Source organism: Mesoplodon densirostris, chromosome 2 (assembly GCF_025265405.1).
Source record: "Mesoplodon densirostris isolate mMesDen1 chromosome 2, mMesDen1 primary haplotype, whole genome shotgun sequence".
Classification (NCBI taxonomy): Eukaryota; Metazoa; Chordata; class Mammalia; order Artiodactyla; family Ziphiidae; genus Mesoplodon; species Mesoplodon densirostris.
The window spans coordinates 94,297,990-94,323,298 of record NC_082662.1 but is presented as its reverse complement, the minus strand read 5'-3'; the positions used below and the strand labels follow the sequence as shown (position 1 = coordinate 94,323,298).

The window sequence follows — 25,309 nt, the reverse complement described above, 5'->3', positions numbered from 1 at the left end:
TATATAAATGTTTTGGATCATTAGTTTCCATTGAAAAATCAATCCATTTATACTTATGGAATGCCTTATTTATGTCATTTATTCCTTGCTTTGAAATTTATTTTGTTGTGACCGAGTGGTTAAGGTGATGGACTTGAAATTACTTTATATTTTATGGCTATTCCAAAGCTCTATTGATTTGTGTTAGGGTAATGTATCTTTTTATACTTATATTAAAAGTTGATTACTTATGAATGATATATAGTTAACTCTTACCTTTTTATCCAATTTGACAAGCTCTTACTTTTAATTTAATTTGAATTTAATGCAATTATGAAGCTGTTTGTGTTTGCATCTGCCATCTTGCTACTTGTTTACTAATGATCCAGTCAATTCTTTGTTTCCTTTTCCCTCTTGCCTTCTTTCATATATATAAATATTTATACTTAATTTTCTTACTTGATTTAATAGCTATACATCTTTCTTTTGCTTTTTTAATGGTTTATAGTTGGCATCTTTTATGTGTGTTATATGCCTTTAAATAACATTTGTCACTTCAGAAAAATGTATCTTGATAACAGTTACTTCCATTTTCTCCCATCCAGCCTTAGTGGTATTGTTGTCATATAGTTTACTTCTACATATGTTACAATACATTGTCAGTTATCTTTTAGAGAGACTTAAAAAATAAGAAGCAATCTTTATATTTGTCTGCATATTTACCATTTCCATGCCATATTATTCTTTATTCTAGATCCAAATTTTCATCTAGTATCATTTTCCTTCACCCTGAAAAATGTCCTTTCTGTCAGGTCTCCTAATGCTGTTTTGCTAGCAATAATCTTAGGTTTTATGTCTAAAAAGGTCTTTTTGCCATTACTTTTGAAATAACTTTTTACTGGATATAGAATACAAGTTTGATTTTTTTTCTTTCAGCAGTTTCAAAGATTTTCAGCGCATGGTGTTGTCTATATTTCTACCTTTTCTTCATCTTGGATCTTTTCTACTGCTGCTTTACTTTCACTAATCTTTATTTCCACAGTTACTCTTATGCAGTTAAATATATCCTGTTTACTTTTCTTTTCAGATGATGTATTTTCAATATGTATGTTTTATATAAATCTTTCTTTATATTTTCCATGCTTCTCCTTGACATGCTCATTCTTTCTTGTACTTTCTTATATATTCAGGCTGTAGTTGTAACATTTTTTTAAATTTTTTTTATGTTCTTGTCAGCTAATTCTTTCATCTCTTATCTGGGTATGTTTCTATTGATTGATTTTTCTTCAGTATATGGGCCATACATTTTTGGGTCTTGGCATCCCTAGTAATTTTTTTTTCTAAGTACTTTACATATTTTAATTGATTTAATTCCTTACAAAAATCCAACAAGATAAAACTATTTTTTTAACCCAAATTAACAATTTGGAAATGACAAAGAGGGTAAATAACTTGCCTGAGTTACTCAGGTGTGAAGTGGCGGAGCCAAGATTTGAACCTGTGTCAGGGGTCCCCTGGGGCACCCGGCTCTCCGATTCACTAGGAGGACCCGCAGGGCGTGGAGCTGTGCTCCTGGCTGGGATTAACACGGTGAAAGGCTACGAGAAGGGGAAAGGGCGCATGGGGCAAAGGCCAGAGCAACCAGATGCAGGCTTCCAAGAACTTTCTCCCAGTGGTGTCAGAGCGGGTGTGCTTCGTTCCTCCAGCAACAAGATGTGACAGCGCCAGTGTGATGTTATATAAGAAGAAGGCTCGCTAGAGAAAAACCCAGGGCTGAGGGTTTAACTGGGGGCTGGCCACACGGGCACCCTCTGCCTAGCACCCAACAGGAGTCCAGACACCCAGAAAGAAAGCAGGAGTTCAGCAAAAACCACAGTGTTTGCACAGAGAGTTTAAGCACAGTGATCCCCTCATCCATGCGGGGTGGAAACCATCCCGAAATCCAAGTTCCCAGAGGCCAGCCGAGCGCCAGCCCTGTAAGGAGAGCCGCCACAGGCCTGCAGGCCCACTTTTTTCTGAACGCGGTACTCACGCCATTTAACTCCACAGTCTGTGCTCTTCACAACTGTCCATCGCTTCTCTTCTGTTTGTAACAGCAAAAAGCTGGTAAAAAACCTTCAGTGTTCAACACAGGGGCCTAGTTAGATAAATTACGACACAGCCATACAATGGTGTCCTATGCAGTCCCTAAACAATGTGTCAGACATGTTGTTATAAAGCAGAACGGTACATCTATTAAGGACATAATTCTTAATTTTTGTATATTTGTATACAAACATAAAACACCTTGATACAAACACACAGATAAGCAATAAAGGGTTTGGAAAATTATACCTCAAGGCTCTGATTAAGAGTGGCTCTCTTTCAGTGGAGTGGGTAAGATTTTTATGTCCTTTATGGTTTTTTTTTTGCCTCTCCATATGTTTTTTTTTAAATTTTTTGCTTTATAACAAATTTAATCAGTTATACATATACATATGTTTCCATATCCCCTCCCTTTTGCGTCTCCCTCCAACCCTCCCTATCCCACGCCTCCAGGTGGTCACAAAGCAACGAGCTGATCTCCCTGTGCTATGCGGCTGCTTCCCACTAGCTATCTACCTTACATTTGGTAGTGTGTATATGTCCATGCCGCTCTTTCACTTTGTCACAGCTTACCCTTCCCCCTCCCCATATCCTCCAGTCCATTCTCTAGTAGGTCTGTGTCTTTATTCCTGTCTTACCCCTATGTTCTTCATGACATTTTTTTTCTTAAATTCCATATATATGTGTTAGCATACAGTATTTGTCTTTCTCTGACTTACTTCACTCTGTATGACAGACTCTAGGTCTAACCACCTCATTACAAATAGCTCAATTTCATTTATTTTTATGGCTGAGTAATATTCCATTGTATATATGTGCCACATCTTCTTTACCCATTCATCTGATGATGGACACTTAGGTTGTTTCCATCTCTGGGCTATTGTAAATAGGCTTCTATGAACATTTTGGTACATGTCTCCTTTTGAATTATGGTTTTCTCAGGGTATATGCCCAGTAGTGGGATTGCTGGGTCACATGGTAGTTCTATTTGTAGTTTTTTAAGGAACCTCCATACCGTTCTCCATAGCGGCTGTACCAATTCACATTCCCACCAGCAGTGCAAGAGTGTTCCCTTTTTTCCACACCCTCTCCAGCATTTATTGTTTCTAGATTTTTTGATGATGGCCATTCTGACTGGTGTGAGATGATATCTCATTGTAGTTTTGATTTGCATTTCTCTAATGAGTAAAGATGTTGAGCATCCTTTCATGTGTTTGTTGGCTGTCTGTATATCTTCTGTGGAGAAATGTCTATTTAGGTCTTCTGCCCATTTTGGGATTGGGTTGTTTGTTTTTTTGCTATTGAGCTGCATGAGCTGCTTATAAATTTTGGAGATTAATCCTTTGTCAGTTGCTTCATTTGCAAATATTTTCTCCCATTCTGAGGGTTGTCTTTTGGTCTTGTTTATGGTTTCCTTTGCTGTGCAAAACCTTTTAGGTTTCATTAGGTCCCATGTGTTTATCTTTGTCTTTATTTCCATTTCTCTAGGAGGTGGGTCAAAAAGGATCTTGCTGTGACTTATGTCATAGAGTGTTCTGCCTATGTTTTCCTCTAAGAGTTTGATAGTGTCTGGCCTTACATTTAGGTCTTTAATCCATTTTGAGCTAATTTTTGTGTATGGTGTTAGGGAGTGATCTAATCTCATACTTTTACATGTCCCTATCCAGTTTTCCCAGCACCACTTATTGAAGAGACTGTCCTTTCTCCACTGTACATTCCTGCCTCCTTTATCAAAGATAAGGTGACCATATGTCCGTGGGTTTAACTCTGGGCTTTCTATCCTGTTCCATTGATCTATCTTTCTGTTTTTGTGCCAGTACCACACTGTCTTAATTACTGTAGCTTTGTAGTATAGTCTGAAGTCAGGGAGGCTGATTCCTCCAGCTCCATTTTTCGTTCTCAAGATTGCTTTGGCTATTCGGGGTCTTTTGGGTTTCCATACAAATTGTGAAATTTTTTGTTCTAGTTCTGTGAAAAATGCCAGTGGTAGTTTGATAGGGATTGCATTGAATCTGTAGATTGCTTTGGGTAGTAGAGTCATTTTCACAATGTTGATTCTTCCAATCCAAGAACATGGTACATCTCTCCATCTATTTGTATCATCTTTAATTTCTTTCATCAGTGTCTTATAATTTTCTGCATACAGGTCTTTTTTCTCCTTAGGTAGATTTATTCCTAGATATTTTATTCTTTTTGTTGCAGTGGTAAATGGGAGTGTTTCCTTGATTTCACTTTCAGATTTTTCATCATTAGTATATAGGAATGCCAGAGATTTCTGTGCATTAATTTTGTATACTGCAACTTTACCAAATTCATTGATTAACTCTAGTAGTTTTCTGGTAGCATCTTTAGGATTCTCTATGTATAGTATCATGTCATCTGCAAACAGCGACAGCTTTACTTCTTCTTTTCCGATTTGGATTCCTTTTATTTCCTTTTCTTCTCTGATTGCTGTGGCTAAAACTTCCAAAACTAGGTTGAATAAGAGTGGTGAGAGTGGGCAATCTTGTCTTGTTCCTGATCTTAGTGGAAATGGTTTCAGTTTTTCACCATGGAGGACGATGCTGGCTGTGGTTTTGTCATATATGGCCTTTATTATGTTGAGGAAAGTTCCCTCTATGCCTACTTTCTGCAGGGTTTTTATCATAAATGGGTGTTGAATTTTATCGAAAGCTTTCTCTGCATCTATTGAGATGATCATATGGTTTTTCTCCTTCAATTTGTTAACATGGTGTATCACGTTGATTGATTTGTGTATATTGAAGAATCCTTGCATTCCTGGAATAAACCCCACTTGATCATGGTGTATGATCCTTTTAATGTGCTGTTGGATTCTGTTTGCTAGTATTTTGTTGAGGATTTTTGCATCTATGTTCATCAGTGATATTGGCCTGTAGTTTTCTTTCTTTGTGACATCCTTGTCTGGTTTTGGTATCAAGGTGATGGTGGCCTCGTAGAATGAGTTTGGGAGTGTTCCTCCCTTTGCTATATTTTGGAAGAGTTTCAGAAGGATAGGTGTTAGCTCTTCTCTAAATGCTTGATAGAATTCGCCTGTGAAGCCATCTGGTCCTGGGCTTTTGTTTGTTGGAAGATTTTTTATCACAGTTTCAATTTCAGTGCTTGTGATTGGTCTCTTCATCTTTTCTATTTCTTCCTGATTCAGTCTTGGCAGGTGGTGCATTTCTAAGAATTTGTCCATTTCCTCCAGGTTGTCCATTTAATTGGCATAGAGTTGCTTATAGTAATCTCTCATGATCTTTTGTATTTCTGCAGTGTCAGTTGTTACTTCTCCTTTTTCATTTCTAATTCTATTGATTTGAGTCTTCTCCCTTTTTTTCTTGATGAGTCTGGCTAATGGTTTATCAATTTTGTTTATCTTCTCAAAGAACCAGCTTTTAGTTTTATTGATCTTTGCTATTGTTTCCTTCATTTCTTTTTCATTTATTTCTGATCAGATTTTTATGATTTGTTTCCTTCTGCTAACTTTGGGATGTTTTTGTTCTTCTTTCTCTAATTGCTTTAGGTGTAAGGTTAGGTTGTTTATTCGAGATGTTTCCTGTTTCTTAAGGTGGGATTGTATTGCTATAAACTTTCCCCTTAGAACTGCTTTTGCTGCATCCCATAGGTTTTGGGCTGTCGTGTCTCCATTGTCATTTGTTTCTAGGTATTTTTTAATTTTCTCTTTGATTTCTTCAGTGATCACTTCGTTATTAAGTAGTGTATTGTTAAGCCTCCATGTGTTTGTATTTTTTACAGCTCTTTTCCTGTAATTGATATCTAGTCTCATAGCATTGTGGTCAGAAAAGATACTTGATACAATTTCAATTTTCTTAAATTTACCAAGGCTTGATTTGTGACCCAAGATATGAGCTATCCTGGAGAATGTTCCATGAGCACTTGAGAAAAATGTGTATTCTGTTGTTTTTGGATGGAATGTCCTATAAATATCAATTAAGTCCATCTTGTTTAATGTATCATTTAAAGCTTGTGTTTCCTTATTTATTTTCATTTTGGATGATCTGTCCATTGGTGAAAGTGGGGTGTTAAAGTCCCCTACTATGAGTGTGTTACTGTCGATTTCCCCTTTTATGGCTGTTAGTATTTGCCTTATGTATTGAGGTGCTCCTATGTTGGGTGCATAAATATTTACAATTGTTATATCTTCTTCTTGGATCGATCCCTTGATCATTATGTAGTGTCCTTCTTTGTCTCTTCTAGTAGTCTTTATTTTAAAGTCTGTTTTGTCTGATATGAGAATTGCTACTCCAGCTTTCTTTTGGTTTCCATTTGCATGGAATATCTTTTTCCATCCCCTTACTTTCAGTCTGTATGTGTCTCTAGGTCTGAAGTGGGTCTCTTGTAGACAGCATATATATGAGTCTTGTTTTTGTATCCATTCAGCCAATCTGTATCTTTTGGTGGGAGCATTTCGTCCATTTACATTTAAGGTAATTATCGATATGTATGTTCCTATTCCCATTTTCTTAATTGTTTTGGGTTCGTTATTGTAGGTCTTTTACTTCTGTTGTGTTTCTTGCCTAGAGAAGTTCCTTTAGCATTTGTTGTAAAGCTGGTTTGGTGGTGCTGAACTCTCTCAGCTTGTGCTTGTCTGTAAACGTTTTAATTTCTCCATCAAATCTGAATGAGATCCTTGCTGGGTAGAGTAATCTTGGTTGCAGGTTTTTCTCCTTCATCACTTTAATTACATCCTGCCACTCCCTTCTGGCTTGTAGAGTTTCTGCTGAGAGATCAGCTGTTATCCTGATGGGGATTCCCTTGTGTGTTATCTGTTGTTTTTGCCTTGCTGCTTTTAATATGATTTCTTTGTGTTTAATTTTTGACAGTTTGATTAATATGTGTCTTGGCATATTTCTCCTTGGATTTATTCTGTATGGGACTCTCTGTGCCTCCTGGACTTGATTAACTATTTCCTTTCCCATATTGGGGAAGTTTTCAACTATAATCTCTTCAAATATTTTCTCAGTCCCTTTCTTTTTCTCTTCTTCTTCTGGAACCCCTATAATTCGAATGTTGGTGCATTTAATGTTGTCCCAGAGGTCTCTGAGACTGTCCTCTGTTCTTTTCATTCTTTTTTCTTTATTTTGCTCTGCATCATTTATTTCCACTGTTTTATCTTCCACCTCACTTATCCGTTCTTCTGCCTCAGTTATTCTGCTATTGATCCCATCTAGAGTATTTTTTATTTCATGTATTGTGTTTTTAATCGATGCTTGATTCATCTTTAGTTCTTCTAGGTCCTTGTTAACTGTTTCTTGCATTTTGTCTATTCTATTTCCATGATTTTGGATCTGGGAAATAGAATCTTGGATCATCTTTACCATCATTATTCTGAATTCTTTTTCAGGTAGACTGCCTATTACCTCTTCATTTGTTAGATCTGGTGGGTTTTTATCTTGCTCCTTCTCCTGCTGTGTGTTTTTCTGTCTTCTCATTTTGCTTATGTTACTGTGTTTGGGGTCTCCTTTTTGCAGGCTGCAGGTTTGTAGTTCCCATTGTTTTTGGTGTCTGTCCCCAGTGGCTAAGGTTGGTTTAGTGGGTTGTGTAGGCTTCCTGGTGGAGGGGACTAGTGCCTGTGTTCTGGTGGATGAGGCTGGATCTTGTCTTTCTGGTGGGCAGGTCCACGTCTGGTGGTGTGTTTTGGGGTGTCTGAGGACATTTTATGATTTTAGGCCACCTCTCAGCTAATGGGTGGCGTTGTGTTCCTGTCTTGCTAGTTGTTTGGCTTAGGGTGTCCAGCAGTGTAGCTTGCTGGTCGTTGAGTGAAGCTGGGTTCTGGTGTTGAGATGGAGATCTCTGGAAGATTTTTGCCATTTGATATTATGTGGAGCTGGGAGGTCTCTTGTGGACCAGTGTCCTGAAGTTGGCTCTCCCAAGTCAGAGGCACAGCACTGACTCCGGGCTCCTCAATTTGGGATGATTTGTTGTCTCTTCATGTATTCCACAGATGCAGGGTACATCAAGTTGATTGTGGAGCTTTAATCCGCTGCTTCTGAGGCTGCTGGGAGAGATTTCTCTTTCTCTTCTTTGTTCCCACAGCTCCCGGGTCTCAGCTTTGGATTTGGCCCCGCCTCTGCGTGTAGGTCACCGGAGGGCGTCTGTTCTTTGCTCAGACAGGACAGGGTTAAAGAAGCAGCCTCTTCAGGGACGCTGGCTCACTCAGGCCGGGTGGGAGGGAGGGGCACGGAGTGCGGGTCGAGCCTGCAGCGGCAGAGGTCGGCTTGACGTTGCACCAGCCCGAGGCGCGCCGTGCGTTCTCCCAGGGAAGCCGCCCCTGGATCCTGGGACCCCGGCACTGGCGGGCTGCACAGGCTCCCGGAAGGGTGGTGTGGGCAGTGACCTGCGCTCACACACAGGCTTCTTGGCGGTGGCAGCAGCAGCCCCAGCGTCCCACGCCCGTCTCTGGGGTCCGCGCTTTCAGTCGCAACTCACGCCCGTCTGTGGAGCCCCTTTAAGCAGCGCTCTTAATCCCCTCTCCTCGCGCACCAGGAAACCAAGAGGGAAGAAAAAGTCTCTTGTCTCTTCGGCAGCTGCAGAGTTTTCCCGGACTCCCTCCCGGCTAGCTGTGGCACATTAGCCCCCTTCAGGCTGAGTTCTCGCCGCCAGCCCCAGTCCTCTCCCTGCGCTCTGACCGAAGCCCGAGCCTCAGCTTCCAGCGCTGCACGCCCCGGCGGGCGAGCAGACAAACCTCTCGGGCTGGTGAGTGCCGCTCGGCACCGATCCTCTGTGTGGGGATCTCTCCGCTTTGCCCTACCCAGGTATGTGAGGAGTTTCTTGCCTTTTGGGAGGTCTGGGGTCTTCTGCCAGCGTTCAGTAGGTGTTCTGTAGGAGTTGTTCCACGTGTAGCTGTATTTCTGGTGTATCCGTGGGGAGGAAGGTGATCTCCGCGTCTTACTCTTACGCCATCTTACCCGGAAGTCTCCCTAGTAATTTTTTTTTTCTTTTTGTAAGCAGACTAAAATGAACTTTCAATGTAGGGCTAATGTAATCTCACTTGAAACAATGTCCTTCAGATGACTCTGTTTTATGTCCTATGTATTAAGTGTATTTTCCACTCTGCTGAAAACACAGATGATTCCCAATCCTCTATGAGTTTCAGAGATTGTTCTGCTTTTATCTTTCTGATGTCACCCCCTCCCCAACCCTTAATAATTTCTTCATATGTAGACACAGAAGTACTCAGCAAAAGATAATAAAAGACCAATATCAAGATTTATTTGATAAATTTCTCTGCCATTCTCTCCTCTTTGGTTTTCTACTCCAGAAATTCTAACAACTTAGTCTTCCTAGTACTCCGAACTCTCTCCTCAAATTAGCAAAACTGCAAAGTTTGACTACGGCTGCAGCGTCCTGTTCTGTAGCCTGGAACCTCTCTCCAGTCAGTGAGATAAGACTCTCACTATGCACAACTCATTTGTTCCCTTCCTCTCACTGTTCTTCACTGACTCTTGACTAATGTATGAAAAACAATGTTTTTGTTTGTTTGTTTGTCTGTTTGTTTTGGTGGTACGTGGGCCTCTCACTGTTGTGGCCTCTCCCATTGCAGAGCACAGGCTCCAGACGTGCAGGCCCAGTGGCCATGGCTCACAGGCCTAGCCCCTCTGCAGCATGTGGGATATTCCTGGACCAGGGCATGAACCTATGTCCCCTGCATCAGCAGGTGGACTCTCAACCACTGCACCACCAGGGAAGCCCGAAAAACATTGTTTTATGTATTTGTTCTGTGTTTCTGATTGTGGAAAGAGGGAAGGTAAATTTAGTCTCCATAATTCAAACACTGCCAATAGAACTTTAAATAGAATCAACCAGAAAATGACATGATAAATGAATTAATAAGTCAATGGAGAGTTTATTAGAAAGAGATCAAGAGGACAAGTGAACTAGGGTTTGCACTTGAAAAGATTATCTGGAATACGGTATAGAATAATAAAGATGAAAAATATAAAAGGAAAAATAAGAACTACCCAACACTTAGTAGTAAGCATATATTACTTTTTTCTAATTTTTTTTTATTGTGGTAAAATACAAAGAGTGTAAACTTTACTATCTTAAAAGTAAAGTCTATAGTGCAGTACTGTGAAGTGCATTCATATTGTTGTGCACCCATCACTACCATCCAACTCCAGAACTTTTTTGTCTTGCAAAACTGAAACTCTATACCCGTTAGATAATAACTCTCCATTTCCTTAGTTCCTGGCAACCGTCATGCTACTTTATGTCTGTGATTTTGACTAAGTACCTCATATAAGTAGAGTCATACAATATTTTTATGACCGACATAATTACATGATTAACTTAGTATAATGTCCTCAAAATTCACCCATGTTGTAGGATATGTTATAATTTCCTTCCTTTTTAAGGATGAATAATATTCTATTGTGTGTTTATAACACATTTTGCTTACCCATTCATCCATCATTGGACAGTTGGGTTGGTCCCACATTTTAGCTATTGTGAACAATGCTGCTATGAACATGGGTGTACAAATATCTGAAGTCACTGCTTTCAATTATTTAGAGTATGTACCTAGAGGTGGAATTGCTGGATCATATGTTAATACTACCTTTAATATTTTGAGGAAATGCTATACCATTTTCCACAGTGATTGTACCAGGTTATATTTCCACTAATAGTGCAAAAGGGATCCAATTTCTTCAAATCCTTGTCAACACTTGTTATTTTCTGTTTGTTTGTTTGTTTGTTTGTTTTTGGTAGTGGCCATCCCAGTCGGTATGGGGTGGTATCTCACTATAGTTCTGATTTGCATTTTCCTAATAATTAGTTGAACATTTTTCATATGCCTGTTGGCTGCTTATGTGTCTTCTTTGGAGAAATGTCTATTCAAGTCCTTTGCCCATTTTTGAATCTGGTTTAACTGTTGTTGAATTTTTGGAGTATATATGTATTTTGAGTATTAATGAATATTTTGAATATTAATTAATTAAGGTATACAATTTGCAAATATTTTCTCCTATTCTGTCGTTTGCTTTTTGCTGTGTTGGTGGTGTCGTTTTATGATCTTTTTTTTTTCATGAAATTAAATTTGTTATCTGTGCCTTTGATGTCATATCTAAGAAATCATTGCCAAATCCAATGCCATGTGGTTTTTGTCCAAGAATTTTACAAATTTAGGTCTTACATTTAGGTAATATATTTAAACTGAGTTAATTTTTACATATGATTTTAAGTAAGGATCCAACTTCATACTTTTGCACCTGGATATCCAGTTTTCCTAGCACCATTTGTTGAGTAGCCTATCTTTTCTCTATTGAATGATTTTGTCAGTCTTATTGAAAATCATTAAATCATATATTCAAGGGTTTTTTCTAAACTCTTTGGTTTATTTTATGGACTGTCGCCTTTATCCCATTACCACACTGTTGGTTTACTGGAGCTTTGTAGTAAGTTTTGAAATCAGGAAATGTGAGTCATCAGCTTTGTTCTTTTTCAAAATTATTTTGCCTCTTTGGGAACAGTTGAGATTCCATATGAAATTTAAGATAAATTTTTCTACTTACAAAAAATAGTCATTAGCCTTTTGATAGAAATTGCAATAAATCTGTAGATCACTTTGGATAGTATATTATCTTAATAATATTGTCTTCCAATCCATGAACATGGGAAGTCTTTCCATGTATTTATTTCTTTTCAAATTCCTTTCTGATATTTTGTAGTCTTTATAGTTAAATTCTTTTACCTCCTTTGTTAAGTCAATTCCTAAGTACTTTATTCTTTTTGATATCATAAATGGAATTTATTTTTAAATTTCCTTTTCAGATTATTTATTTTTAATGTAAAGAAATGTGTGTTGACTTTTTGTGTGTGCTACTTTGCTAAATTTGTTTATTAGTTCTAATAGTTTTTTGTGGCTTCTTTAGAATTCAACACGTGTAAGATTATCTCATCTGTAAAGAGAAATAATTTTAGTTCTTCCTTTTCAATTTGAATGTGTTTTCTTTTTCTTACCTAATTGCTCTAACTAAGACTTCGAGTACTGTGTTGGAAGGAAGTGGCGAAAGTGGACATCCTTACCTTGTTCCTGATCTTAGAGGAAAAACTTTCAGTCTTTCACCACTGAGTATGATGTTCATTATGTGCTTTTCATATATACTTTTATTATATTGAGTTGGTGTCCTTCTATTCCTAGTTTTTTTGAGTGCTCTCATTATGAAAGATGTTGAATTTTGTCACATTTTTTCTGCATCAATTCAAATGATTGTGTCTTTTATTCCTTTATTCTGTTAATCTTGTGTATTATGTTGATCAGTTTTCATATGTTGATCCATCCTTGCTTCCAGTATTAATTTTCATGCTGTATAATCCTTTTAATATGCTTCTGAATTCAGTTTGCTTGTATTTTGTTGAGGATTTTTACATCAATGTTTATAAAGGATATTGGTCTATAGTTTTCTTTCAGTGCCTTTGTCTGACTTCAGTATCAGAGTAATTAATACTGGACTCATAGAAATAAGTTAGGGCATCTTCCTTCTTCTTCAGATTTTTGTTAAATTTGATAAGAGTTGGTGCTAGTTCTTGAAATATTTGGTAGAATTCTTCAGTACATCTATCTGGTTCAGGAGTTTTCTTCATTGGAGATTTTGGATTACTGATTGAATCTCCTTATTAGTTATAGGTTTATTCAGATTTTCTATCTCTTCATCATTTTATCTTGGTAGGATTTGTATATCTAGAAATCTGTGCATTTTATCTAGGTTATACAATGTTTTGGTATTCCATTGTCCACAATGCTCACTTATAATCCTTAATATTTCCATAGAATATATATTAATGTCTGCACTTTCTTTTCTGATTTTAGTAATTTGAGCCTTTTCTCCTTTTTTCATGGTCCATATACTTAAAGGTTTGTCATCTTTATTGATATTTATGGAGAATCAAATTTTGGTTTCATTGATTTTTCTCTACTATTTTTCTGTTCTCTATTTCATTTATCTCTGATCCAAGCTTTATTATTTCCTTCCTCCTACTAACTTTGGGTTTAGTTTGTTCTTCTTTTTCATGTTTCTTAATTGTGAAGTTAAGTTGTTGATTTGAAATCTTTCTTATATTTTTTAATCTGTTTGTAGCTATAAATTTTACCCTTACCACTGATTTTGCTGTGTCCCGTAATATTTTGTACTTGTGTTTTTATTTTTATTTGTCTGTAGTGTTTTCTTATTATTTCTTATTTAATCAATTGGTTGTTTAAGACTCTGTTGTTTAATTCCACAATATGAATTTTCCAGTTTTGCCTTCCATTATTGACTTCTAATTTCATACATTGTTGTTAGAGAAGATATTTTGGTATGATATATATTCTTTTTAATCTATTGAGACTTAATTTGTGGCTTAACCTATGATCTATCCTGAAAAATGTCCCAAGTGCACTTGAGAAGAATGTATATTCTGTTGTTTATGTGATGAATTTTCCGTATATGTCTGTTAGATCCAGTTTGTTTATTGCATTGTTCAATTACTCTATTTCTTTACTTATTTCTGGTTGTTCTATCCATTATTGAGAATGGGGTATTGATGCCTCTAAGTATTATTTTAGAGTTGTCTATTATTCCCTTCAATTCTGTCAATTTTTGCTTCATATATTTTATTAGTCTCATTTTAGTGTGTAAATGTTTATATTTTTATGTCTTTTTGCTGAATTGAATCTTTCATTAATATATAATGTCTTTTTAACTTTTGCAAACTTCTTTGATATAAATTATATTTTGTCTGATATGGGTATAGTCACCACTGTTCTCTTTTGGGTGCTATTTTCATGGAATATCTTTTTACATCACTTCACTTTCAACTTATTTTGTATTTGGACACAACCTAAGTCTCTTTTAGATGTCATAAAACTGGACCATGTTTTTTTTTTTTAATTCATTCTTTAAATCTTTGTCTTCTGATTAGAAAGTTTAATCAATTTACATTTAAAGTAGTTACTGGAGTAACTAAAGTAGTTACTGATATAAGGGGCTTACTTCTGCTATTTTTCTATTTATTTTCTATACCCTTATATTTTAATTTTTGCCCTTCAATTCCTTCATTACTGTCTCTTTCTGCATTTTGTTGTTTTTCTGTAGTGAAACATTTAAATTACCTTCTAATCTTATATATATATATATATATATATAATTATATATATATAAGATTATATATATATAAGCAATTTTCTTTGTGGTTACCACAGGGATTATATTTGACATCCTGAAGTTATACCACTCTCATTTTGTTTTATGTCAGCTTAACTTTATTGATATACAAAACTCTGCTCATTTAACAGGCTGTCCTCACTATTTTCAGTTGTTGATGTCATAAAATTACATATGTATTCATCATGTGTCCAACAACATAAATAAATAATTTTTGATGTATTAGTCTCAAATTATGTAGAAAGCAAAATGTGGAGTTACAAGCCAAAGTTATAACAATAATAGTTTTTAGACTAATAACTGTTTTCAAAAAAAGTATGTGTCTCTCAATACATGTAGGTAACAGAAAGTGGAATTACATATCATTGTTACAATAATACTAGTATTTATAATTTTCCATATATCTACTTTTTTAAGAACTTTATGTCTTCATAAGGCTTCAAGTCTCTGTCTAGTGTACCTTTATTTCAACCTGAAGATCTCCCTTTAGGATTTCTTGCAGGGCAGGTCAAGTTTAACAAAATCTCTTGAGTTTTATTTATTTGGGAATGTTTTAATTTCTGTTTCACTTTTGAAGGATAGTTTTGTTCGATATAGAATTTTGGGGTTTTTTTTTTCTTTTAGCACTCTGAATATGTCAGCTCACTGCCTTCTGGCTTTTGAATTTTTTGATAAAATAATCTGCTTATAGTCTTTTGAGGATAACTTACATGTGAAGAGTTCTTTCTCTCATGCTGCTTTCAATATTCATTCTTTGGCCTTTGATAGTTTATTTTCAATGTATCTTGGTGTTGGTTATCTATTTATGATTCTCATAAAATTTGGAGTTTCCTTCCATTATTTATTCAAAATTTCTCTCTACCCATTTCTGTCTCTCTTCTTTCTCTGGGACTCCAACAATGCATGTGTTGGTCCATTTGATGGTGTCCCACATATCCCTTAGGATCTGCTCACTTTTCTTCAATCTGTGTTCTTTTTGTTCATCAGACTTATAATTTCTATTGGTCAGTTTCATGTTTTATGATTTCTTTCTTCTGTCTGCTCAAATCTATGTTTGTTTCTCAAGTGAATTTTTCATTTAAATTATTTTAGTTTTCAGCTCCAGAATTTATTTTTGTTTTTTCTTTTTAGGTTCTCTATCTTTTAGTTGATACATCTACATTTTTACACATCATTTTCCTGATGTTCTCCAAGTCTTTCTTAGTTTTTTGAGCAACTAAATTAGTCATTTTAAAGTATTTGTCTAATGTATCTAGTCTTTTTTTATGGATAGTTTCTCTTGTTACTGTTTTTCTTTTGACTAGGTCTCATTTTCCTGTTTCTTTGTATGCCTTGTGATTTTTTTAGTGAAAACTGGATATTTGAATACAATATGGTGGCAACTCTGGCAATCAGATTGTCCCCCTTCCCCAGGGTTTTCTGGTTTTGGTTTTTGATCATTTTTTTAAATTGCTGTATGTTGTCTCTATTATAAGGGTTAGCCTGATGTGTAAACTTAAGGACTTCTCAATCTTTTCTGAATCTGCACCTTTTCCTGGGCATGTATGGTGACTTTCTAATTTCCATCATATATCCAGTTTATTTTGAATGTCTTAGTCTTCAGTATCTGGCTCCCAAAAGGGGAAAAAAAGAAAGTGAAAAGGGGGAAAAAAAAAGACCACTCTTTGAAATCTGTTGGATTTATTTTATCCAGAGGGATAGGGGCTTGTAACATTGGGAGAAGTTGCTACAACGATGGCCACTCCCTCTTTGTCTGCATTTCTGTGATAAGAATCAGCAATCAGTGATCAGAGCACAGATTCCCCAGTATTTGGAGAACAGGGTTCTTTCTGCCCATCCTAGCTCCTGCAAGTTGTTCACAACCTATTTCATATTCCCAGAATCCTTTCAAGTATACATTACTTGGGAAATAGAAATAAAACCTTTTCAAAATTGTCTACTTATCAACTCATTCAGCACTTACACCATTTCAGAGTCATTATCACAGAGACAATATTCTATGATCCCATCTGTATTAGTCTGTTAAGGCTACCATAACAAAATGCCAAGCACTGGCTAACTTAAACAGCAGAAATTCATTTTCCCACAGTTCTGAAGGCTGGAAGTCCCAGGTCAAAGTGTCAGCAGATTCTATTTCTGGTAAGAGCTCACCTCTCAGCTTGCAGACAGCCCCCTTCTCACTGTGGTCTCTTCTATGTATATGCACAGAGAGAAAGCTTTCTTGTATCTTTTTATTTTCCCATACAGACACCAGTCCTATCAGTTTAAGGTTCTACATTTAGAAGCTTATTTAACCTTTATTACTTTATAGGTCCTATCTCCAAATACAGTTACACTAGGGGTTACACCTTCAAAATATGTGCCTTGAGGGCACACAATGTGGTCCATAACACCATCCAGTTAAATTAAAAAGCAATAAAGATTATAACTGTAAAACCCATACATATTATGAGATTAAAACTTACTTTAAATAATGATAAAATTAGATAAATCATCATTACTTTTGCAAATTTATAACACCAGTTATTTATTCTGACTTGCTTTTCTAAGGCAATGGTGGGAAGATTTTTGCAGTTAGATTATTATAGCAAAAGTTAATGTTATAAACAGAGTAAACACATTTATTTTTATGTTTATTTTTTTATTTATTATTTTTTTTGCGGTACGCGGGCCTCTCACTGTTGTGGCCTCTCCCGTTGCGGAGCACAGGCTCTGGACGCGCAGGCACATCGGCCATGGCTCATGGTCCTAGCTGCTCTGCGGCATGTGGGATCTTTCTGGACTGGGGCACAAACCCGTGTCCCCTGCATCAGCAGGTGGACTCTCAACCACTGTGTCACCAGGGAAGCCCAACACATTTATATATATATATATATATATATATATATATATATATATATATATATATATATATAATATATAATAATAATAACATATATAATATATATATATATAATATATATATATACACGTTCTCCATGTAACATTTTAATATTATATTATAGTTGCTCTGTAGCCTTTTCTATTCCTTTTTATACAGAAATCTCAATGAGGCAAATAGACTCTCTGTTCTGATTAGTTTTATCCATAGAACTCAGTAAAAACAAGAATGATATAAATATTAAATGTTCATTTTTTGAATTAAATAAGAAAAAAATCTTGATTTACAATGTCTTACATCTCTCCAACTTTCAATGCAGGAGTACTCTTTCTGATTATCAAATTAGAAAGCTGGCAATTCTAGTACACTACCAATTCTAGTACACTCAGGAATGTTTCCAGTTGTATTTCCTATGTAGATTCTAGTACACTCAGGACTGTTTCCAGTTGTGTTTCCTATGTAGATGTAATATCAAACAGACTAGAAAAACTCAAAAATAATTTAAGTCTTAGGTGCTGATAATGAAGAATAATGTTCTAAATTTTTATAACACTTGTTGAGGAACCCATTGCTTCATTGTACATTAGCTTCTTTTTCACAGTAGAAAACTTTGGTTGGTGCTAGTAACCATTATATTGATAAATAGAAACTGTCTAGGTGATGAGTAAGCCAGAAAACTATACTCTGCTTTGGAGGCTTCTGGAACTCTTTAAGTACATTTTTGGGTGTCAAAATTGTAGTAAATATTACTGGTATTTCCTTGAGTGTCATGGATGCCATGTGGTCCATCAATGCATATGACAGCAAAGATGATTCCTGCCTTAAATACAAATAATGTCCAATTTGAGAACCATTGACAGAGGACGAGAGGGAGAATTTCACTTAATATGCATTATTTTTATGATACTCCAGGAATTAAAAAAAAGGTTTTCATTATCGGGCTGTCTATGCAAATTGCATTCTGTCTTTAATAAACATTTAATACTACTAAAGAAAATAAAATTTAAAAATTCCTAGACTTTAAAAGCAACCTATTATTTCTACAAGTGGGTATAGCTTTAATTTACTGCTGTTTTAATTTACTTCTACTCTAACTTGAGTGTATTCTGTGTAATTAATACCACTCCATATAAAATTATTGCATTATTACCACCAACTATGTGTATGAGGGAATCCGAATTACAAAGGTGAATCATTATAGATTCTTTTTTCAAAGCTGTGATACTAAAGAAGACAAAATGATTTTTTATCTAAAGCACACGAAATGGCAGGTTATGTACATATTTAAATCTTTAGCAACAAATAATTTAGTGGTAGACTGGATGTGGAGTGTGAGAGAAAAAAAAAGATTCAGACCAAGTAGAAATGTGGAATTAAACTAAATGGGGGAATATTGAAGAACAAATAATTTGGGGAGCAGAGGAATCAATATTTTTTTTTGGACAATTTAATTGGATATCTATGTGGAGGGAATTGTTAAGGAGACAGTTGAATTTAAGGGACTGCACTTTAAGAAGACATTGGGGCTGGAGATAAAAAATTAGGAATTGTCAGATTTCACTTTTAAGGTCGGTGTACTAGATGAAATTACTGAGGGAATGCGTGTAAACAAAGAGGAAGTTAGAACCTAGGAGAAAAACATAGAATGGTACTCTGGAGGACAGATGAAGACACCTTCTCCATCTCCAGACTCTGGTATGTGAGGTGTGTGAGAATAAACCCAGTCAAGAATGTTCTCAGGGAACCATTAAGGTTTAATCGGGGCAAATGGAAAAAAAAAATCAGAGAAAAATTACAAGTAGGAGATTTTGTTAATAATTTACTGTGCATTCAAGGCAGCACAGAGGACGAGTTTCTACAGTGAGGTGCGATATGTGACTGGACCAGAATAGGAGAATTACAGGGCTGTATGGGGATGAGAAATCAGACTATAAAGTATGACAGTTGAGTCTTGTGCTTCTTATCATGACTAGAGGTAAGCAGTAATGTCTAGTATGTTGGGAATATTCTTGATGATCTCTGTATGGCAAGGGTATGACCTTTCTGTATACAGTGGTGAGGAAGGAGGGAAGAAGCTTTATCACTTGGAAAAAGTGGGTGTCCTTTTCAGTGACAGCAATGACAGTGATGTTGGACTATGAAAAGCTCTGTAAGCAAACCATGTTTTCTCCACCAATGATGATTTGTAGGCAGATGGCCCTAGATGGAACCAGGGCCATGTGAATCTCTCTCTATTGCCTTCTGTCAAATATTTGGTGATTCAACCAATGTTCATAGCTATGCAGTCTTACCAAAAGGATGAGCTCTAAAAGTCCCAGATTAAATCAGGCTTTTATAATATCATATTTATTTTTAAAATTTGCTCAACATTTTATATAATTTTCTTAGTAGAGCCCTGTGGAATATACAATTTAAAATTTCAATATGTTGGGCCTCCCTGGTGGTGCAGTGGTTAAGAGTCCGCCTGCCGATGCAGGGGATACGGGTTCGTGCCCCGGTCTGGGAGGATCCCATATGCCGCGGAGCGGCTGGGCCTGTGAGCCATGGCCGCTGGGCCTGCGCATCCGGAGCCTGTGCTCCGCAACGGGAGAGGCCACAACAGTGAGAGGCCCGCATACCGCAAAAAAAAAAAAAAAAAAAAAAAAAAAAAAAAAAATTTCAATATGTTGAATTTCAGTGATGTGATTACCTGAAGAGCAGAGAGTAAATAAATGGCATGGTCAAGATGTTGCAAACTTGAGCATTCTATTGGACACTCCCTTGTTTTTTTCTTGAGGATCTAAATATTTAATTGGCAATCTAATCTCATATTATAGCTTCATGAAACTATTGTCTGTTATTGTTTTTTTCTCTTTTACTTTCTTTGATGTTTTATAAAAGGATATGAAAGTAAGCACACCTCCACTCATATGCAATACCTATTTTAAAATAATATTTATATTAATATATTCTTAGGTGGTATTTAAATATCAAGATTTGTAGAAAGGGAATTGTAGGCTTATTGGGCTATGTGATTGATTCTGAGCCTGGAATGGTCATAGTACTTCCTGTCTATAGGGTAAATCATGCCTGGATTATTTTCAAAAGCAAGCATAAATCTACATAATACTCTTGCTGTGGGTGCACTTTTATTCAATTTATTTTCTGTTTAAGGAAGCAAAAGAAAAAAAAAACGGAATATGAAGCTCAGAGACTGGTGGTAATGCAATCAAAATTAAGACAAATTGAGTGAAGCATATAGAAATCAATAATGTTACCAATGCCTACTATTACAGTTAAGTGTAATTTAAGATTTTAAACCCAAGTCATGGTTTAAATCTAATATATATGAACTAGTGGCATACCATTAATTGATTTATCCATCTTTCAAATACTCATAAACTATCTCAGGATAGCATAACACAACTAAGCACTTTAAATCATGCATCTATGATACTACAGTCAGTGATGATAATTTTCATGGATGCATGTGTGAAGATAGGTGAAAATTTCTGAACACATTGGAGAAAATACAACAGGAGAAACTGTGACTATTACGTACAGTAAGCAAACAAGGTCTTTAACTGCTCTGTAGCATGTTTCCTCTTATGTTAATAACTGGTCCACGTATATTGGAGAAATATTTCAAACACTTTATAGTTATGGAATGAAAGAAATGCATTATAATAGCATGGAATATATGAAGAAAGGATATGTCAATCCAAAATCTGAAAAAAAAGACAAGTTTTCAAAACAATTCATGAAAAAATAGATATGTTTAATTTAGTCATAGTAGATATAATTATTTGATAAATATGAAAACACCCTGTCTTCCAAAAATATAAACAAATAGTAGCAAAACAAGAAATGGTAGAAAATGAATATTAAAAATCATCATTTATTGGAAAATAAAGAGAATGTTTTTATAATTAATGTCATAAGCTTATCCAGCTAGTTTGACCATAACTGTTTTGTAAAGTTGAAGTTCTTATAAAACCAAATACTAATAAATAAGAAATATTGTACTATTTAGTAGGAAAACATTCATAGAAGATTTGAATTGAATGTTGTTACAATTAGCTAATGTAATTCACTAAAGTTCAATTTATATTGTCTTCAATTGTGGTATCTTTCTCTTCCTGATATTGCTAATCATACATCTCTTGAATAAACCTGATTAGTGAGGTTGCATGTTACCTATTTAAATCACCACAGTATAACTCAAAGTAAATAATAGCTTTGGGCAACAATAAAATGTTACTGATGGACCTGTTCATTTGAATACTGTAAGCAAGACACAGAATCACTCATGGAAAATCGTGATTGGTGGAATGAATAAGTGGTAATTGCTTCACATTAAATAAACAAAAGACACTATCATATATTAATACATTCACAGTTTATTACAGTTTAGACAGATATTCTAATCAACACTGACAGCAATTGAATAGATTGGTTGCACCCAAAGGTGCTGTTTATTAATTTATCTTAACAAATAATGATGTTATGTCAGGGTAAATTATGTTTCTTCATATGTTTCAGGTTTTTATATTGAAATGTAAAATGAGCAGAATGCTTACTCGTTTGTCCTTTTTTAAATGTAAATTTACTTTATATCAACATTTTACTGGGTTTTTAAAAGAAATTGTTTTTGTTTTTGAATGACTTTTTAAAAAAAGAGTAATAAAGGATGCTATTCAAGCTGTTAGTCAAACTGTCAAATTTTATTGAGAATTTTATATTTACTTTTGTCTTACTTATATGTAAACTGAGAGTAGTAACCTGTCCCATTTAACTTTTAGTGTGTTTGAACATCTAAATATGATAGAATAGGAGAATAATTGAAAGTTTAAAAAAATAGTGTAATGATTATGATACAAGAAATTTAATTTAAAATAAAGTACTTTTAAAGTACAACCAAAAAAAGTTGTATTTGTGCCCACTCCATCATATGTAAACAACTACATGTAACTAGGACCCTGCCAAACAATCTGGTGTATCCCAAATATATTTGCTTTTCCTTGCCTTTGTTCTATACACATACTGCTCAGAATAATTCCTTTTTACATTTTCTAATGTGACCAACCCTTATTTATTTATCTATTTATTTATTTATTTATTTATGTGGTTTGGTAAGAATACTTAATATGAATCTATCTTCTTAACAAAATTTTAAGTGTACAATACATTATTGTTAACTAAAGGTATAATGTTGTATAGCAGACCTCTAGAATTTATATAATTGAAACTTTATACCCACTGAACAGCAGCACCATATTTCCCTCTCCCCTCATCCCCTAGCAGCCACTATTTTACTATCTGGTTCTATGAATCCAGCTATTTTTGCTACTATATACAAGTGGAATCATATGGTATTTGTGCTCCTGTGAATGGTTAATTTTACTTAGCATAATATCCTGCAGGTTCATCCAAGTTTTCACATATGGCAGGATTTCTTTTTTAAGAGTGAACATTCAATTGTATGTGTATATCATACCTTGACTATTTTGTGATTATGCTGCAACAAATATACATGTGAAGATATCTTTTCAAGATCTTGATTTCAGTTATTTTAGATATATATTCAAAAGTGGGATTGCTGGATCATATGTTAGTTCTATTTTTAATTTTTTTAGAAACTTCCATACTACTTTCCATAGAAGCTGCCCCAAGTCACATTCCCATGAACAATGTACAGTGTTCCAATTGTCTATTCTTGGCACCCTTGTCTAAAATCAATTTACCATATATGTATGGGTTTACTCCTGGACTCTCTATTCTGGACCCTTGATGTATATGTCTGTCGTTATACCAGTATCATACTGTTTTAATTACTGTAGCTCTATAATGTGTTTTGAAATCTGGAAGTGTGATGTATCCACTTTTGTTTTTCTTTCTCAAGATTGCTTTAGCTATTCAGAGTCTTTTATGATTCCAGTTGACACTTATAATTGCCTTTCTTTTATGATAAAAAATGCAACTGGGATTTTGATGAAGATTGTATTGAATCTGTAGATTGCTGCAGGTAGCAGGTAACAAGGACATTTTAAACAATATTAAGTCTTCGAATTCATAGAAGATTCAACCTATATTTATGTTTCAAGTCTCAGCTACAATTTTTCTTTCCTGTTAAGAAATCTTTCCTGATACTCTTTTGTTTTCTCTCTAAATTGTTCTATTATAACATTTGTAATATTAAATTATAAAAGTTGCTTGTTTCTCCCACACAGTGGTATGTTTCTCACAGTGGTATGTTTCTCCTACACAGTGCAGAACAACAGAAAAACTGTTTCCAAATGGAAACAAGATCCTCACATACACACACATATATATGTATATGCATGTATGTATATATGTGATATATACACATGTGTATATATATACATATATGTAGATATTATATGTATTCTCTATACATATTTTACTGTATATTTTCTTTCTATGACAAATTTTATACTATTAAAATAATGCTATGACTCTAATAAAATCACATTTTAGAATATACCTTTAAGCACTATATGCAAATATATGCAAAATATCTACTCATCTATGAAACAACGTTGAATCTCTCTCTCTCTATTTCTCTCCATATATATCATTATATGATCATATATATATGCATAATATACATTTTAAGTATATATGTGCTGTTATTGAACAAATAATATAACTTAATTTTCCAGGATAGTTCTTCCTCTTGAAGATTTGTAAAATCTTTGAAAATGTTAATTCAGTCTGCTATTCAACACATCTGTGAACTCTCTAGATATAGTTATTTACAATCGAACAACTAAAATAAGACTAATACTAATGTGGGAAGGGATAGGGAGTTTGAGATTGACACGTACACACTGCTATATTTAGAATGGATAACCAAAAAGGACCTACTGTATAGCACAGGGAACTCTGCTCAATATCATGTAACAACCTAAGTGGGAAAAGAATTTGAAAAAGAATAGATACATGTGCACATATAACTGAATCACTTTGCTGTACACCTGAAACTATCACAACATTGTGAATCAACTATACTCCAGTATAAAATAAAAAGTTAAGAAAATAAAGTAAAACATTGGATTGGCTTTTAAAAAAAGACATACTAATGCATATATAAGAGGGTTTTATCATGAACCCCTATTCATTCATTAATTTATTTATTTATTCCATTCATTCAATAAATGATATATCTGTATGCACCAGGTATTTTACTTCATACTCAGCATGAAATTACGAGCACAGCATGCAAAGTATCTCTTCTCACAGAACTTAAAATCTAGATAAAGAGGCACAAAGAAAGTAAACAATTAAATCAAATTAATATAATATTAATGTTTAGAAGAATCTGGTATCAAGGATAAAGATAAAATGATGAAAGGAAATCTCTATGAAGAGGTAATATTTATCTCTACCCGAGCATTGAAAAGGAGCTAGATGTACAAAAATAGGAAAAATATTAATTTTTTTGAGTAAAGGGAGTGACACATGCAAGTGTCTCAGTCTAAATAATGCTTAATGAATGTAAAAGCTAAAAGGTGAATAAATTTGAAAGGTATGTAGTAAACAATGGGGAAACTGACACAGGTAGACATGAAAGCTAAAAAGTGGTAAATTATTAGGACCTTGTGGGTCATAGCAAAACATTGGGATTCAATTCTAATGTCAATGGAAAAAATCATTGAATGGAAAGTGTGATCTGATTTCCACTTTGAAAGTTTAATTTTGTTGCTTATGGAGGATTGATTGGATTAAGTCAAGAATTGAAATGGAGATACCAGTTAGGTAACTGCTGTGTTCTAGACAGTAGATTTATCTATGCACCACAGATGCTTTTTGCAATTGCTGTATGATGAGATGAGACAAAATACTAAAGAAAGAGCAGATGTGATTCTTTTTCAGAAATTATAGAACTACAATTTACTGATCAAATGAATTGTAAACAATTCATACCATTTGATTAATATGAATTTACTGGGTTATTGACATACATTATGCTACATTTTGCTTATATCTGCTCTATAAAAATTATAGATAACTATTGGTTCCCTGGGTACATTGAAAGGGTAGTATCTTTTGAGTTTAGATAGACACCAAAGAAAAAAATTGAAAGCTATCTTGTTATAAAGGTATTTCCACTGACATTTCACCACAGTCCAGGATTATTCAATTTTGGATGGAGTCACATTAGAAAATTTCACAGTCATCTTTAATTGCCATATGG

At 34.8% G+C, this 25,309-nt stretch overlaps 1 pseudogene; it reads right to left on the bottom strand.

Annotated features, from left to right (window-relative positions):
- Nucleotides 1-1,889: 1,889 nt before the first annotated feature.
- Nucleotides 1,890-25,309, bottom strand: part of LOC132503408 (mitochondrial fission factor-like) — a 128,974-nt pseudogene continuing 105,554 nt past the window's right edge.